Source organism: Rousettus aegyptiacus, unplaced genomic scaffold (assembly GCF_014176215.1).
Source record: "Rousettus aegyptiacus isolate mRouAeg1 unplaced genomic scaffold, mRouAeg1.p scaffold_m13_p_5, whole genome shotgun sequence".
NCBI classification, from domain to species: domain Eukaryota; kingdom Metazoa; phylum Chordata; class Mammalia; order Chiroptera; family Pteropodidae; genus Rousettus; species Rousettus aegyptiacus.
In genome coordinates this window covers 39,867,824-39,878,457 of record NW_023416308.1, presented here as the reverse complement: position 1 = coordinate 39,878,457, position 10,634 = coordinate 39,867,824, and the positions used below count along the sequence as shown (strand labels likewise).

Sequence of the window (10,634 nt, the reverse complement as noted above, 5' to 3'; positions counted from 1 at the left end):
GACCAAAGCTGTGACTTTGCCTCTTGGAATAGTAAGTTTGCCTCCACGTCCATATAAAGTGTATGTTTCTCTGGTGCCAGAGTATATCCTAGAGGTGGACGTGTTGCAAGGGCTCAATCTTCAGACCTTTACTGATGAATTCCGTCTGTGAGTCCAAGTGGTGAAGACTATAGTGCAGGGACATACTCATCACCCTTCACAGAAAGTGCTGGAACCAAGGTGCATTGTCAATGTTAAGCAGTATCACTTGCTTGGTAGACATGATGAAGTTGGGGCTACAATTCAGGAACTGGAGAAAACCCAGATTATGCATCCCACCCGTAGTCCATATAATTTCCCTGCATGGTGAGTAAACAAGACTGATGGCTCATGGAGAATGACTGTGGACTATTGGGACTTGAATAAAGTGACTTCCCCACTGCATGCCACAGTACCATCCATCCATGATTTAATGAATCAACTACAAGGCTGGGAACATATCACTATGTTTTAGATTTGGCTAATAATGCTTTCTTCATAGATTTGGCTCCCGAAAGTCAAGATCAATTTGCTTTCACGTGGGAAGAAAGACAGTGGACTTTTGTGGTACTACCCCAAGGCTACCAACATAGCCCAACAATTTGCCATGGGTTGGTAGCCCAGGATTGGGCAACCTGGATCCAACTGTCAATGGTCCGCACTTGGACCTCACTCCCAGTTAAATGAGTCCCTTGGTCACTTTCCAGATGGGGTATGCCATATCCTCACCACATGACGTGGGAGCATGCCCAAGTAACAAGGGGAAAGGTCCCATTGACCATGCGGCAGGTAGATTACATAGGACCTCTTCCAAAAGTTTAAGGGGCATCTTAAAGAAATTGTTTTATTATATTTATTATCTCATGTTAACCTCTGCTTCCCTTACAGAAATAGAGCAAGTGGCACCAACACTGTTGTAGCATCTGAAAACATGTGTCTGGGTGGTAAATGCAACCGAGGTTCAGGGACCTGGCTTATCTCTCAGATTCTTGGGTGTTGTCTGGTCAGGTAGAGTTTTCCTTATTGCTATAATTGATAAGATACAATGTATCCATGACCCACTACAGTTAAGGAATTGCAGAGTTATGTGGGCCTTTTGGGGTACTAGAGTGTTTGTGCCCCACCTAGCACAACTAGCATGGCCATTGTATGACCTGACTGGGAGCTCCTTGGGAGTGGGAGCTACTTGGGACTGGGATGAAATAGAGAAAGCATTTACCAAACAGGCAGTGCAACAGACCCAAGCCCTACTAGTAACAGTTGATCCAGGTAAACCCTTTGAATTGTACATGCATGTAACAGCAGAAAAATATGGCTAAGGCCTATGGCAATGTTCTAGAATGAACTAGGACCCCAGTGGAATTTCAGTTCCAATTATGGAAAGGTGCAGAGAGTTAGTACTCCCTAATAGAGAAGCAATTAGCATATATGTATATATGTAGTCTTGCAGGCTACTGAAGTAGTAACTGCTTCTCTATTAGAGAGTAGTGACTGCCAAGGCCAAAGTGCAGGTACGCACCACTTACCCTATACAAGGTTGGTTACACACATGAATACAGGCACCCAAAAAAGGGGTAGCCCAAACCCCTACCCTGATGGAATGGGGTACCTATCCGGAACAACAGAGTACCATAGCTGCTAGTCCTTTGGCCATGGAATTGCAAATAGTTTTTGGCCCAGTTGAGTTTACCACTGACAATATACTACATATTTATATTCCTACAGATTCAGAAATGTCACCCTACAAAGAAGGGGCATCTTATGCCCTTGCAGCAGTGGACACGGCCACTTGCTGAGGTGTGGTACACAGATGGGTCCAATAGGGGGCAGGGAGCCCAATGGGTAGGTGTACAACCAGCTACTTACCACATTTGGTAAGATATAGGTATTAGCCAAAGCAGACAACGGGCTGAGCTATGGGCTGTGTGGATGGTTATAGCCATGAAGATGGCCCCTTCACTATTTTTACTGATAGCTGGGCAGTATTTAAAGGCCTAATATTGTGCTTGCCTACATGGAAATGGCAAAACTTGCTAGTGGGCCATAGACCCTTATGGGGATGAGTCATGTGGCAAGACCTATGGGAGATAGGACAAGAAAAAGACAGAACTGTTTATCATCTTAAGGGACATGTCCCCTTGGTAACAATAAGAAATGATGAGGCAGATGTGCTCTCACGTGTGTGATAGATGGAAAAGGCTCTTGCCACTGATGTGGCACACAGGCTCCATAGATGATTACAGTACGCAGATGCCAAAACTATGTGGACAGTGAAGCAACACGTCTTCCAAAAGCTCAAGAGGCATCTTATGCCCTTACAGCAGTGGACACGGCTACCAGGTTATTGTTTGCATGACCCTGTGTGGGCACAGACCAAAAACATAATGTCTTAGCTCTTAAATTTTTATGTGCCTTTTATGTAGGCTGTTATAGATGGAAAGTGACCAAGAGACTCATTTTACCGGGCATGAGGTCCAAATGTGGACCAAGAAAATGGACATTCAGTGGAAATTGCATTCCTCATATAATCCTTAGGCAGCAAGTGTGACTGAGCGGTAAAACAGACTGTTGAAACAGCACCTACGAGTAATTGTCAATCCCCTGGGACTGTGAGGTTGGGTATCCTGCCTGTGGGATGTGTTGCAGGGCCTGAATGAGCGGCCTCGACCTAAAGATTCCTCCCAAGTAGAGCTGCTTTAACAGCCCCAATTCAATTACAGGTAACTACCACTGAAACCCTGTCGAAACCTGGTCATAGACTCAATGGTAACATACTCTTACCTGCCTCTACTTGTCTGAAAAAGGGAGAAACAATGCAATGGAGTTGACCATGAAAAATAAAGCCCCTGCATTGCCAGTGGGTAGGCTGAATAGCCCCATGTGGCAAGGGGTTAGAGGCAAACTTACAGCTTATTCCTTGGATAATAGCTGACTGGCCAGCACAAATAACTATGAGATATCCCACAAGAGAGACAGATGAAGAAGAATGTACTATCCTGAAGGGAACCTTTTTGTTGTCACTGTGGCCTATCCTGAGTTCTCCCATATTGTATCACGCTGACACGGTGGGATCAGTGATGCAAGGAAAACGAGTATGGTACCGATGGCCAGGCCAGGCCCCCCTCGGTGGCAACAGTCTTATTACAAGATAAGATGCTGGCATGCATCTTGTCTGATGGGAAAGACTTACTTGTATTGATACCATTGTTCTCCTTTTCTTTCTGACCTTAAGCGGCTGTATGTGAATACCGTAGTTGATTGGGCACATACCTATGCTACACTTGTGAATGTCTCATACTGTTGGATCCACACAAAGTTTTCTTTCAGTGCCTCTGTGGGATTGCCCTGGCATACACATGCAGCTAATGTCACAGCATGGGATCGGCTGACCTACTGGGGACCCCAGTTGCCAAACTGGAGAGTCATCCGTACTTGAGTGGACACACAAAGAAGAACTCGGCATGGACTGGACGAACCGTTACTAGTGTACTCAATACATGATGGATGGTCATGGCCAATTAGTGAAGGGGTGGAGGTAAATGGGGATGTGCCCATTGTGCTGAAAGAAACACAGGGTCCTGATTGTTGGGTTGGGTGCCATGTCCTTTATGCCAAAATATAACAACTATCTCATCCACCATGTACTGGTGAACAGGACAAAAATACGCCAGCACCCACCTGACTATGATTTTTCTCCCAAGAAGCCTATGGGTATGTGGGGCCCATGGATGGCCCTACATTCCCTCAAATTGGACAGGCTGCTGTACTTGGGAATGCCCATATTTGCCGGCAACTGTGTGACAGGTGCTCCCACAGCATCCCACACATTGAGATATGTATTATTCGCAAAACGTCCACACTAAATGTCCCCATAGTGGTATTCTCCCTTAGCCATCTTTCTGCCTGCGGCAGGTAATGTGGTAGTTGAAATGCAAGTGACAGCTTTGGCAGAACATACTGCTCACTCATAAAGCCCTTAATCTGGTAACTGATGAAGTAGATCAAGTTTGAAAAGTAGTATTGCAAAATCATATGGCTTTGGATATCTTAGCTGCTGCCCAAAGCAGCACTGGTGCTATATTCCACACTAAATGTTGTGTTTACATCCCAGATCACAGGCACAACATCTCACAAGCCTTAGCAGATTTCTCCCAGGAGATACAGGAAGTCCAGCAGTTCATTGGGGATCCTCTGCAGGAGTGGTGGGCAAGACTAACATCTACTTGGCGCTGGGTCTTGGCTCTCCCAATGGTATATTGTTGTTCCCTGTATTGTTGTTGTGGCATATGGGTACAGAGTTCTGTCCTCCTGAAGTGACCACATGCCAAGCCTCCATAAGTGTACAGGAGGAACCCTGAAAGGGTGGGGTGTCAGGGAAAGAAAGATGGCTATAATCAGGCTCCCTCCTGACACCCTTAGCAGCTAACTTCTGAGCAGAAGTGACCAGCACTTCTCCCCTTATGTAACCAGGTGCCCAGTATGCATGCACGTGCTTCCATTACCTGGCAGTGTGCCACCAGCATTTAACCTGTGTATAAAAGTCACTGCCACCCTGTAAGGCTGATGTGCCCTTGCTGAAATAAAAAGCTCCCCACATTTTCTTCCAGCTGCCTGAGCCTCATACCTCTTACTTTGGAACCTCGAATCTAGAGCAATACATCTAGGTTTGTAGCAGGCTATACCATCTAGGTTTGTGTCAGTATACTCCACAATGTTCCCACAATGACAAAATTGCCTAAAAATGCATTTCACAGAATATATCCTATTGTTAAGCAGCATATGACTGTATTATAAATATATTTCAACTTATAGAAAAATATGTTCATAATGAATGAACAAATAAAAAAAATTCTGCAAAGAATTAGAAATATTTAAAAGAGCAAAATGGAAATTCTAGAATTGAAAAGCAAAATGTCTGAAATAACAAAGCCATCAAATGGCCTTAACAATAGAATGGAAAAGTAGAATAAAGAATCAGTGACCTTTAGGACAGATCAATAGAAATTATTCCATTTAATAAAATACAATATTTTTAAAAATCATAAAAAGTACAGAACCTCAGTGACTTCCAGAACATTGGGCAGATTTATGTAATGATAATTATCTTAATTCTATTTTAATTCTAATATAGATGAAAAATCATTATAAAATGCCCGAGGAACTGTTTTTAATCATAAGATTTTGTTTAAATAGCTGCATTGCTAAATATGACATTCTTATTTCTGGATCTAAGGGATCAAACATATTTTCAAAAAGAATTTCAGTTTCTCTATAAATAATGAAAAAGTAAAAAGAAATGTTTTTTTAAAATGAGACACCTACCTGCAGGCCCAACTTCCTTTTCCAGTCTCTCCTTTTAAAAAATTTTTGTCCATTAAATTATTGCATCACTTGCTTTATGATTAAAAAAGTTAATATAAAATTTGTCTAGATTAGAATGATAAAGTGTCTTTGGTGGAGGGAAGTAGATGATAGAGGAGTTCAAATTAATCCCTGCCTAAAAACCAATTAACATCTTTGATGGCACCCTGCCATTGAGGTCCTTTTGGTACAGGACAGGACAAATTTCCCCAAGTGTTGGGTAGACAACGCCCTGCACCGAGAGAAGAAGAGGGTCCTTTGGCAGAGAGTATAGAAAGAATTCAACACACATGCCAAAGTTAAAAGCCGAAAAGGAAAGGTTATTAGTGTTGTGGCACGTTCAAATCTAAGATCCACAGAGCCAATTGAGATTAATTATGAGCCTTTATTAGCAGGCAGGCAACTGATTCTCCCCACTAGAAAATCAGCCCAGAGCTTTCAGAGAAGGTAGCTTATAAAGCCTACAACTACATCAAACAAGCAAGCAGGTTTACAGAAGCAGGAGTTGGCCATTAGCATATCTTTACACAGGATAACCACACCCTTAACATTAGCATATTTTTTGCACAGGATATCTCCTAGAACTACACCCTGGTTAAACATTAAGCAAGCAAGCAGAAGTTGGCCATTTGAAAAATTTCCCCCCTTAACATTAGAAAAGGGATAACACTCCACAGAGTGTCGTTTCTCAGAGGCAGAGGGACAGTGAGAGGAACAGTGACAATAGGGAGAGAGAGGAGGACAGTGAGAGAGACAGAGTAAAGGCCCAGAGAGCGACCTGAGTGTTCAGCAAATTTGGTTTATGTCATTCTTTAGTTCCCATTTCCTTTGATATGAACATAGATTAAGGAGAAAGAGAAGAGTATGTAGTGTGAAAAGATAAGAATATGTAGAGTGAAAAGAAAGCCCTGCTGGCAGTTCCCAGCCTTTAATCCATAGGTTCCCCACAGTTTTAGCCATAAAGAATGACCCTTATCTCCTGTTTCCCTTTCACAGGTGTGGGAAATGGGTTGTTAGCAATCCCAGCAGAAATCTTCCTTTGTTCTGAAGGTATCCTCCTGGCCTGGTTGCAGTCAGTTTCTGAATGTGGCTTGATTAACATTTTTAATTCTCTTGCCTCCACCCTACATTAATAACAGCTACATTAATACAGTTGCAAAGAATAACTTTAAGTGTTACCTTACCCATTTGGATGTTTGAATTTAAAGGGGGAACTATAAAAAACTCAGAATAATCTAAGATCAAAAATAATTACCCACCAATAATAGATTTTCAGTTAGGTAACAGGGGTAGATGATTTTGAACAGGTGACCTCCTTGCTACTGCTTCATTTCTATCACATATAATATTTCATAGTCTGACTTCGCATAAGATAGGAAATCCTTGGTTATCTTTTTTTTTTTTTTTAATGCCTACAACACCTGGTATTCCTAGGTGGTCTTCCATCCAAGTACTAACCAGGCCCAAGCCTGCTTAGCTTCCAAGATCAGACAAGATTGGGCATGTTCAGGGTGGCATGGCTGTAGACCTCTGGTTATCTTTCTATAGTAGAAAATTGTGGTATTCTCTACCATCATAGGCTTATAGATTCCAATTCTTGCCATTTACACTGAGTTTGATGAAGGTTACTCTATTTGTGTCCAACTTATAGAACAACCAAATTCAAAACAAGAAGTAATGATTTAGAACAAAAATGCAGAGATCACTTGTACATTATTCTGATAATGTTTACATAACAAAAAATTATACTAGATTTCTATCTTATAAAAGACTTAGGGCCTTGTTTACCTCCTAAAGATATAAAACTGATTTGAGTTATACAACTTGGAAAATGGAAAATTAAAAACATTGGACAAATGTTATAAATGTTTTGTCTGGTTTATGTAGATTACTGTGATTCTAAGCTATTTTACTATATATGTGCTAGCTTATAATCATCTCATTTAATTTTTCTGCCAGACCCCAGAAAATTTTAGTTATTTGTTGTTATGTACAGCAGAAAGGATAGCCTGGGAGCAATATGAATTTGGCAATTAATATAGCCTTTGAAGAATGACAGATGGGACAAAAAAAATTTTCAGAGGACCCAAAAGATAAGAATAGACCATAACAAGTACTCTTAGGCAGGAGATACTCTGGAGCCAAGCAGGTAAGCATTAAGCATCCAGGTAGATAATCAGTAGTAAAGTTTCCAGCTACAAGGATGATGTTGGAGCAAGACTCCAACCCTAAGAGAGGATATGGGAGAAGCCCAGTAAACACAAATGTAACTTTGGTTTGGTGAAAGGTTGGGTGATGAAGAAAACTTCTAGGTCTCAGGATCCAGGCAAAAGCTCAATCTTCAGAACTTACTGAGACTAGAAATTGAATCACTTGATCTTAGGACCTTCCTTCAGTCCTGCTGCAAGTCAAGCTGGATCATGCAAATGAGCTGAAAAATGGTGTCTGAAAAGGATTACCTAGCTTTGGGAAAGAGGCATGCAAAAGCCAGGAACATATTTAGGCTTAACATTTCCTTCTGTGTCATAGTAGTTCTTAGTAGTTCTTCTAGGAATGCTAGTTTCTCAAATTCAAACTCTAAAACCTTGTTTTTGGGATTGAAATCTGTCACTTACTAGCTAGCTGTATGACCTTGGTCAAGTTATTTCACAATTCTGTGTCTCAGTTTCCTCATCTATAAAATATAAATAATAACAATAACATTACCTCACAGGGTTGTTGTAAAGATTACAAAGACATAATACTTGTAAGAGCACTTAAAATATTACCTGGCACACAATGAGCATTATGCAAATGTTTGCCTCAATTATCATCATATTATATTTTATTTATAATTTTTTTATAATTAAAATTTTTTCTTCATCTTTATTTTGTACTTGGAGAAATTCATGCTTCTTTCTGACTTGGGTCAATGACAAATTCTGTACTCGAATTTGTAATCTCAGCTGAAGCTTTGTAGAATAGAAAATTGACATATTAGAATAATGCTCCAAATCTCTGTTAATGTAGTGATAAACCTTATCTAACTTTTTAAAAGGCACTGGGAAATTTTATAACTTCCTTCTGATTCTGTACATCATTCCAAACCCAGAAATTTTACCAGCCACTCTGAGCCACCCCAGTTCTAAAACAAAAGATGGCATTCTATGTTTTGATAACCAGAAAGAACCACAAATTCTTCTTAGTGAGGGCTGTCCACTCAGAGGAAACTCTAACATGAGTCATTTTCCTGGTAGTTGATGGTTTAATCTTTTTAATGTTTGTACAATGGATCTAAACTTGTGGTAGCTAAAGGGTATACATTAAGGAGACAATCTTTAAGAAAAGGAATAATAAATTACAAATTTAGATTAAATACAAAAATTAATATGTAATTTAAGTGAGAGAAAAATCATAACCAATTGCTATTTTAAAATACAGAGTAAGAAAATTAAGATGGCAGAGTAAGAAAATTCTGTGCTCTCCTCTTCCCATGACCACATTAAAATTACAACTAAATTACAGAATAACCATCATTGAGAACCACATGAAGACTAGCTGAACTAAAGTCCTGTAACTCAAGCTATAAAGAAGAAGCCACATTGAAGCTGGCAGGAGAGGTAGAGACATGAAATGGGCAAGCTCCACAACCTAGGTTGTGGCAGTTAAGAAACATAAGGGCTACCTAAGCTGCACTGGTCTCCCCTGCAGAATGAGTATTCCCAGTCCCAGGGCTCACCACCCCAGGGTTCTAGTGCTGGGAATAGAAGTCCCTATAACATTTGGTTGTAAAAATTGACAGAGACTCTTGCTGAGTGAGGAGGGCTGCTGGAGTCCCAGGCATTCCTCTTAAAGGGCCCATGCACAGACTCACTCATAAACTTCCTTATTTAAGCTTCGGCACTGGGGCAAAAGATCAAAAAGTACCAAAGACATATCGGAAGGAGCTGAAGTGATTAGCTTTAGGGTGAGGATTGGAGAAGTAGAGTCAGGGCATCTCTCTTCAAGGACAAAAGTGCTGGCAGACACCACTGTTCTTTTGTTCGATTTTCTCCCCACCCAGCTGACAGGCACAAGTAGGTACTAAATCTGAGCTTTCCATTAATCTGGCTAACCACATTTGACCCAGTTTAGTGATTCCCTGAGACCCTGCCCCACCCACCCAATTTACATACCCAGCGTGAACCCCTTCCAGCAGCTTTTCTACACAAGCAGCTTTTCTCATAATGCAGATTTTTCTACACTCTCTCAATGGTCCACAAACCTCAAACAGCAGCTGACCTCAGCATGCCCCATATAACTTGCTAAACAGCCACAAGGATGGAACTAGTGACAACCAAACTCAGTTTACATCTTACCTTCTCTCAGGCACCTCCAAACTTAGCATAGATGGAAACCGAATACAGATTATTTTATAGCCCTTATCAGGGGACCCTGGCTGAGCAAAGACAGCAGCTGATCTTAAATTGCACCAGAGTCCCTCCCAAGAGGCCCCAGAAACAATAAACCCAGTGGCTGATTTCAGACCACACCACAGCATCACTCAAACAGCTCCTCCACAAACAATACACCCAAAGGGCACAAACCAGGGCCTCCCTAAAGCAAATTTTGTTGCGTAGGATCAGCTGTCACAAAACAGCTCATATACTGTAGTCACAGAAATTCACAGTTAGCCTGAAAGTCATTCTCACCCACTGATGTACCAACAGCAACCAAAGTTCGACTACAACAGGAGGGCTAACACAACACACACAAAAAACTCTCTTACAGCACCTAGCTCAATTGATCAAAGAGAGTGCTCAACTCGGCCTCATAAGATATCTACTATATAAGGCCACTCTACCAAGACTGGGATATGTAATAGATCTACTTAATATGAGAAACATACACAGAGAGCCAGTCAATGTGAAGAGATAAAGAAACACATCCCAAATGAAAAAAAAAAAAAAAAAAAAAAAAAAGAACAAAGCTCCAGAAAAAATACTAAACAAAATGGAGATAAGCAATATACTACATGTAAATGTCATAAAACTGGTTATAAAGATGTTCAATGAACTTAGGGGAAGAATACATGAACTGAGTGGGAACTTCAACAAAGAGATAGGAAACTTAAAAAAGAAGATAAAAAACATTTAAAAAGTCAGAAATGAATACTACAATAGAGGTAATCGACAGCAGATAATGAGCAGAGAGGATCAAATCAACAATTTGGAAGACAGGGTAGTGAAAAACACCCAATCAGAACAGCAAAAAGAAAAAAACAATAATCAAAATAA

The 10,634-nt window shown here is 40.8% G+C and overlaps 1 pseudogene; it reads right to left on the bottom strand.

Moving 5' to 3' along the window:
* Positions 1 to 6,788: 6,788 nt before the first annotated feature.
* Positions 6,789 to 6,907, bottom strand: LOC118603216 (annotated as a pseudogene).
* Between the last annotated feature and the right edge of the window lie 3,727 nt (positions 6,908 to 10,634).